Here is a 7,942-nt window from a genome sequence, read left to right on the forward strand (position 1 = left end):
AAGAGGGAGGATATGTTCCAAAATGGCATTGCCTAGGTCAAGTTCTTCCTCCCCTGAAGGGCCTCTGTGGATAGTTCATATTCCACTGCAGGGTACCTCCCCTGGGCAGCCTCACGTACTTCCTTCTCTGAGGGAACTTCAGACCAGGTGGGCACAGTCCCAAGTCCCAGGACTGGGGCAGGGGCCCTAGACAAAGCCAACTGAATGTCCCACCCCCTTATTAAGATTGGCTCAGGGATGGACATGTGACCTAGAACAGTCTCATCAGGGCCAATGAGATTCAAGTCTTGGGTTGGAGTGACGGGGCAGAGGACTTGCCCCGTAGCTGTGTGGCCAAGCCTTGAGCGGCCCTTCTAGGTCTTCTTAGAGTTTCCCTGGAGTTGCTTTCCTTTCGTCCTGGTCACAGGCAAATGTACTGACTATTTCAGAGGCCCACGTTTTGATTTTATCAGTACCGTCCTGTCATTGATGCTTGCTGCTGAGGTTCCTCCGTGTTCCTTGGGTTTAATCTGCTCTTCTTTTTCCAATCCTTCTGCTGTAAGCCACCTTCTTTTCTAACTTGAGCATGCAGGGCTGCGGGGTTCTAATTTCGTTTAAGATTTTTCTCTGACTTCCTCTCTGACGTGTCTTTCCATCGTCTCCCTGTTTGAATCTGTTAGATCTGTGGCCAAGCTACAGAGGAGGCCCAGGGGGCTTCTCCCCGCCTCCCAGAAGCCCCTGTGTGTCCCCACGGGCTGCACATCAGGGCCCTTTCCTCCTGTCTCTTTGAGGAAGGAATTTAGGATAAAGAGAGATACAGTGAGTTTTAAAGGAAACACCCATGAGCCATCAGGACTCAAAAAGCACTCAGGAATAAGCCCTGACCCATGTGCCCTTGACCCCAGCCCTTGTAAAATGAGGGCAATAAGCAAGCCCAGGTGGGAAACTGGGCAACTGCGCCCAGCTCTGCCACTATTCTAGCCCCCAGCAGCAGCCCCCTATAAATGCTAACACCCACCCCAAGGGGTGGCCACCTCTCCTTCTGGAGATGGCTGGTGTTCTCCCTTGAGTGCTAGTCCTTGCTTGACCCCACAGTCATCTCTGTGGAGACCCCCCTCTCCAACATACACACTCTCCCTTGAACACTGTCTGTAAGAAACCCCCTCAGCTCTCCAAAGCCAAAGAATGGACTGAGAGACACGAGGTGTAGTGAGGATTTTTACTGCTGGTCTTGCAAGAGTGGGTGACTGGGGCAGCAGGCACCCCCAAGTCGGGCATAGCCAGCATTTTATTCCCTGGAGCTCAAGGTCCCCCCCCCCCCGCCAGTTGGCTGAGCACTAGGGGGCACACAATCTTCCTGAATGAACATCGAACATGGCCTAGGTTATACTATTTCCTCTTAGGTCATTTAAAGAAAAGTGCCCTTTGGCACCTACAGGGTTCTCTCTCTTGGTCAGGTGGCCCGCCCTTCTCCCCTCCTGTCTGTCAAGGGGCTGTGGACTTTACACTTCAGTGTTACCTGCTTGGAACTTTCCATCCTGCTCTCCCCTCCGCCTGCCCTTCTTACATCGCGAGACATTTTACATTTAAGGCTACATACTGTATTCTGAAAACGGGCCACTGGACTTTCTATCTCTCCTGGTATCTACTTCCTAAATGAATCTGTCTATGCCTTTGCCTGGCTTGTACTAATTCTTTCCCATCACATATGCCAAGAACCCTGCTGGTCCTGAATCGAGCTCTCCTTCCCCTCTGAAAGCTCCCTGGACCCTTCTCCTGGACACCTTGACCTTTCCGGATCTTCCTGATGAACACGGTGACTCTGTGGAGGAAGCCTGCCTGGTGGGCGTGGGGTCTCCGTGTGTCTGCGGCTGTCAGGAGTTTGGCTCCTCGCACTTCACCTGTCTCCTCTGACATCCACCTGGGCAGCCCCAGATAAGCAAAGCCTGTGCCCATCTCTTCTTGTATGCTCTTCTCCTCCCATTTATTTTCCATCTTTTAATCGAGGTGAAATTCACAAAACATAAAACTAATCATGTTAAGGTTTAAATTCAGTGTCATTTCGGACATTCACGGTGCTGTCCAACCTGACCGTTACCTAGTTCCCATGTTTTCAGCATCCCCAAAGGAGACCATGTACCCGTTAAGCAGTCACTCCCCTCTCCCCTCCGCAGTCCCTGGGAAACACAGTCTGCCTTCTGTCTCCATGGATTTGCCTGCCCTGAGTATTTCATATGCAGAACTGAAATCACAGAACGGTGGCCCTGGTGAGTCGGGGTCAGTCCTCGGGCTTGAGGTTGGTTTGCTTGTCCTGAGAGCTCTGCTTTCTGGTTGTGGTAAGGACAGTTAGGATCTTGTGGATGCTCTTGTGTTCAGCTGTCCTTCTTAGGATGCCCTCACCTTCCTTCAGTATCCTCAGCAGAAGTTGGAAGTCCAGCAAATTCCCCCACTCCACCCCCTCTTCCTGAATCACCAGATGGCTATTGTTACCTGAGCCATTTCTTAATTAAGTCTTGAGATTTTTTTTAGACTTTTGTTGTTAGGGAGAAGTTACATGATGTTATCTAGAATATTTCTTCATTTTTGCAAAATCACAGTTGAGAGCAGATGTTTGGGATGTGTCTTATAGACCCAAAGATGTCTAAATGTATTTAATGGATTCCACATAGATTTTAGTATCAGGAAAATGTGTCTTTTCAAACACCGTGTTGGCTTTGCCTTATCACATAATGAGAAATGTAAAGCTTGTCATGGGATTTTTATATCCTTGACTGCCAAGAGGGCGATTTAGCTTTCAACTGGATTAACCAATTGATTACGTTTCTGGAATATTGATCTCCTGAATCCTTCAGGAACCTGAAGGCTGCCTGATTTTTAAGTTTTAATCTTATTTTCTTGGAGAAAAAAAATTTGTGAAACAAAATGCATTTAGCATGATGTCAAATGTTTATATTTAAATATCTAAATGCATCACTTAATAAAAATTAAAATAAAATCATATACAGCCTCTTGCCCATATTCCATATTGCCTTACTCACAACTAACTCTTCTATGAATTTTCTCAAGAAATCTGTGATAGATTTCAGTATCTCCAAACACAGATGTGTATGTCCAATGGATGTATAATAAGCAATTAAGATAAAATATAGACTAGTTATGGTCTACAAGGAAGGACGTATGACCCCATAGGCAAGAATTGTGAAGGACCTTTCCCCTTATTACTCCTTAAACCTCTGTATGATTTGAACTTGTTAACACCATTTACTTTTGTATTTTTGTTTTTGGGGGGCTTTTTGTGGTACCAGAGATGGCATAAGGGCCTTCTGCATGCTAGGCAAGCACTACCACTGAGCTGTCCCCTACACCCTACAATTTACTTTTTCAAAAGTAAAAGAAACTGTGAAAGAACAATAAGTAAAACAATACACATATATAGATTAGTGTGATCTGAAGTGAAGCTGTCTCAGAGTGCTTGGAAACATGACACTGAACCCCACAGCAGCCACTAAGTGTCCCCTGAGATTGCCCTGCAGAGAGCCTTTCTGGGGGACGCCTTTCCATTCCCCAGACACCTAGGTGTCCAGGCAAGTGCTCGTGGGGGACACTGGTGTGGCAGGCTGCCATGGATGAGCCATAAAGTTGCTTTCCAAGTCCAAGATTCCTGGGCCTGATTCTCACTCTACTGAAAAGTTCCGATTTCTCCCAGAGCCCCAAACCTAACGGATCAATGTCAAAACAGATTAAACACACAAGGCCTCTTGTAAACAAGGTCTCTGCACCAGATGAGCCTGGTTTTAATTCTATTATATAAATTCCATTAAAGAAGTCTTCTAGGGGAAGAAGTCATGGTGAGGATTTTAAAGATGAGCAGTGTTTTCAAAGGCAGGTCAAAGTGATCTAAATTCCCTGTTTAAATTAAAAACATGGTTCCTTTAAGTGCCTGTGTTGATGAGCATTCCCTGTAAATATTCCCTCGAATGTTTTCTCTTAGTTTCCAGTAACTCTTGAGCCCTTTCTGATGAGTTCCGTTTTGAAAAATTCTTCGATTCAGCAGGGCAGACACACAGACACACACACACACACACACACACACACACACACACACACACCCCGTGTGACTTTCCACTCTGGAATATGCTGTTATTGTCTAACTCGCAGCTTAACCGTGTGTGGTAGAGGAGGTATGTTGGGGTTTGAATCATTGTTGCATTCATGGCTAACTCAGGGCTGCCTGCCAGGTTTCCTAGAACTGCAGAGGATGAGATGAAGGTAGGATTTGAAAGTCACCCTAAGCGTTTTAAAGAGCAATTGCCTCATGGGGGAACGGGGGCTCAACAAAGACCTTCCCCATGGCTGGTGTAAGCAATGCTTCCAGACAGGTGCAGGAGTCTGCAGGAGCCTGGTGGAGAAGCTTGAGCCCACCTGCGGTTCTTTATGACTCTCAGGAGCTCAAGGTCACTCCAAGGGCAGTGCTCTCTATGCTAGAGTGGTTGTTTCCAAGTTATCTAAGGATTTCAGAGATCATGGTGCTGTTTTGCAAGTGTGTACACCGTAGCCTGCCCCAGGCAATAGATGTACTTTATAATTTTAAACAAAACAACAGCTCATGAATAAACAAAGGGCTTAATGCAGCACCACAGGCTGGAGACCCAGCGCAGGGCCGGCCACGCCCCTGACCCAGTTCTCTCAGCCAGCAAGAAAAAGCAAATCTTGTTGGACAGCCGGTGTCTTTCAGCTGGAAACATGAAAGGCGCCCCCTCCCTCTCCCCCTGCCCAGCCTTAGAGGCAAGTTCACTGCAAGAGCCCAAGAGGAGGGAAACCAAGTTGGTGTCAAGTAAGAAGCAGGACAAAGGGCCCTTCCAGGCTGGGCTTTCTCCCACCACTCGTTTAAATTACAGGAAGAACAGCCGCTGGCTCTGCTGGCTCTGTGTCTCTAGGGCAGGAAAAACCCCCAGACCAGGAAGCCTAAGTTGGCTCCCAGTCATGGGACCCCACAAAAGGTCCTCAGACTCCTTTTTGTCCTTAACCAGGGAGGAGAAATCTGCCTGCTTGCCTGTGTTTCAGTGGTTGTTAAGACTTCTAGAAGACTTCTAGGACCTGGAGCTTACATGAGACTTGTTTCCCTTGCAGGCACTTGCTCCCCAATACCTTTTCTGGGACAAACGGAAGGCCCTTGGAGTCCCCAAATGCCTCCTCTACCTTATTATCAACATTTTTAAAAAATCTAGAATGAAAATCATTCAGTTGGAATTTGTTTCTGCTACTGCATTAAGATGCACTTCTGATTCACCTAAATTCATCTTTTAAGATTCATCTTTATGCTGAAATGGTTTCCCTGGCACTGAGATCTCAGGGAGCAGAGCCCCCAGGGCCTCTTAGCCTCTAATCAAGGAAATCTCCTTGTCCTGAGGCTTGACCAAGGTTTGGCTTCAGTCACTTTGGTACAGGGTCTCTCCATCAGGAGAGTCCTGGAGCTAGCTCAGAGCAGGTCACAAGAGCAGATTTCGAGCTTCTCAGGGACTTGGCTAGTTGCTTGCTGCATGCAGCCATTATTATGAATAAAATGATATAAGCTTATAATTAATTAAATTTTACCAAGAGCCAAAATAAATACCCTAAACTCACCGCTTCTTAAATATTTTACTGCAGATTAATAATCTTGAGGTTAGCTTGGAGGTCAGCCAAGTCTCTGCATCTCTATGACAGAAATGCTGTCTAGTGGAGTCAAGTACCACCTGACAAGCTCCACCGTGTCTTCCCAACTCTGCATTCAGTACTCTCAAGAGGAGGAGTATTTACACCACAGGAAGCAGGAACACTGCCAAGCCTCCCACCTCCCACGGCCAATTGTCAAATTACCAGCACATCATGGGTTTCCATCCCTCCACCTCCAGACAACCAGGACTCAAGGCTTACCAGTCTAGAGATAAATCCCTGTTCTGAGACAAGACCTCCATGGCGACACCCTAAGTTCCCCGCTGGAATGTCTGTGGGGCTGTTAGTTCCTGGTAGTTGACCTACAGACATGAAAATGGGCAACTTTAATTTCAATCTCATTCAACTCTTGAAGGCTGTGAGAAGAGGCAAAATGGCCAGGAATTTAAACCAAGGCCATCATCAAGAAATGGATTAGTGTGTTAGCACCACTGCGCATCAGGCCCGATTTAGCAAACCTCCTTCAAACTCAGGCTTCTGCAGACAGCAGGGTGTAGAACAGGGGTCTGTGACGGAGCCCCAGTGGTGAGGACCCCAGGCTCTGCGTCTCTCTCCCACTCCGGGTTACCTGGGGAGGGCGAGTATGGAGGAGGGAGTCCATGCCCAGGTTCTTGGCATCACAGACAAAGAATTGAGCAAGACACACAGGAGAAGCAGCCAGACACGGATTTATTAAAAGTCACAGTACGCCCCTTGAAGTGGAGTGGGCCAATCAGGAGAGAGTGGCTCAGAGCCCCCAAACCAGGAACAGGTGGCTTATAACTAGCCTCATGGATGCTTGGCCTTACTCCGCTTCCCTTAGTCTATGGATCCTTGGGGGGAGTTCCCATAGCAATATGGGTGGTCTTTGCCACAGTTTAGATATGAGGTGTCGCCCAAAAGCTCTTGTATGAGACAATGCAAGAAAGTTCAGAGGTCAAAAAAAATCCAATTAGGAAACCCTAACCTAATCAGTGGATTAATCCACTTTAATGGATTAACTGGGTGGTAACTGTAGGCAGGTACGGTGTTCCTGGAGGAGGTAGGTCACTAGAGATGTGCCCCTGGCGCCTTCCTGGTGCCACGTCCTGAGCTCCTTCCCTCCTCCACACCCTTCCGCCATGACGCTCTCCTCACCTCAGACCCAGATGGAAGGAGTCAGCCAGCCACGGACTGAACCTCTGAAACCAGGAGCCAAACAAACTTGTCCTCCTCTCAGCTTTTCTTGTCAGGTGTTTGGGTCACAGCCGTGAGAACCTGACTCAAACCATCCCGTGGAGAGCTGGGCAAGAGTCCCCTAGGGGGATGCAAGCAGACACACTGCCCTTGACCCCTTCACCTGGTGGCACATCCCCATCTTGCCATCCCAACCTCCTGCCTTGCCAGCCCGATGGACGAGGGGATTCCTGGGCTGCCAAGCCAGGGCAGTCCCACATGGGCCCCACCCACCAAAGGGCTTCCCCAGAAGCTGTTTGCAGGGGTGGCTGTGGCACCAGCAGCCTGAGGTCCTGCCCTGTGTGGAGGTGACTCCAGAGGAAGGAAGGGTCTTGCTGAATGACTTCTAGCCCCGGTGAAGCAGCCAGGTTCCCCACAGACAGTGGAAAGAGGCCCCATGTCCAGCATCCTCATTACCAGTGGGTGGAGGAGCCTGAGGATCCTGGGGGGACAGAGGGGGCTGGTTCAGAGTCTTCAAGTGTCTTGTGCAGATGTGTAGCTGGGCCCTGGGAGGAAAACCCCAGTCTCACAAATTCCCAGTGACATCAGTAGATCACAGCGCAGCCTTCCCTTCCGGCTTCCCCAGAATGGCTGGGACTCTGCATGGGCCCGCGATGGCCGCCGGAGCGTCAGTGCATGGAGAGCTCACAGACCCGGGAATGTCCGAGTCTTAGAGTCATGGTGAACGTCACACATTCGATTAAGTTTGTGGGCACCGTGGTTTTCACTGTTTCCAGGCCGGAATCATCTCTGACCCTGTGATGTTCCAGCTGTGAGAGGCGCGGCCCACGCTGTCCTCACCATTGCCTGTGTGTGTAGTTCGTGGCTCACATTTTCCCAGCAGTTCTGAAGCATCCCAGCGTATCGGATGGACCACCGCTGGGGGTTTTGCAGACCTGTTTCTTTTGCCTCCCTCAAGGCCTCCTGCAGCAGGTCTGCACCTGCTTCTCCCCAGAGGCTCAGAACGCTGATTCGGCCTCTGTGAACACGTTGGTGTCCTGGTCCCCTCTCCCATCATTCAACTCACACGCCCGCCCACATTCCTGTCTCATTG

Source organism: Marmota monax, unplaced genomic scaffold (genome assembly GCF_021218885.2).
Source record: "Marmota monax isolate L192 unplaced genomic scaffold, Marmota_monax_Labrador192_F-V1.1 WCK01_AAM20220418_F8-fsc00041, whole genome shotgun sequence".
In the NCBI taxonomy this organism is placed as follows: domain Eukaryota; kingdom Metazoa; phylum Chordata; class Mammalia; order Rodentia; family Sciuridae; genus Marmota; species Marmota monax.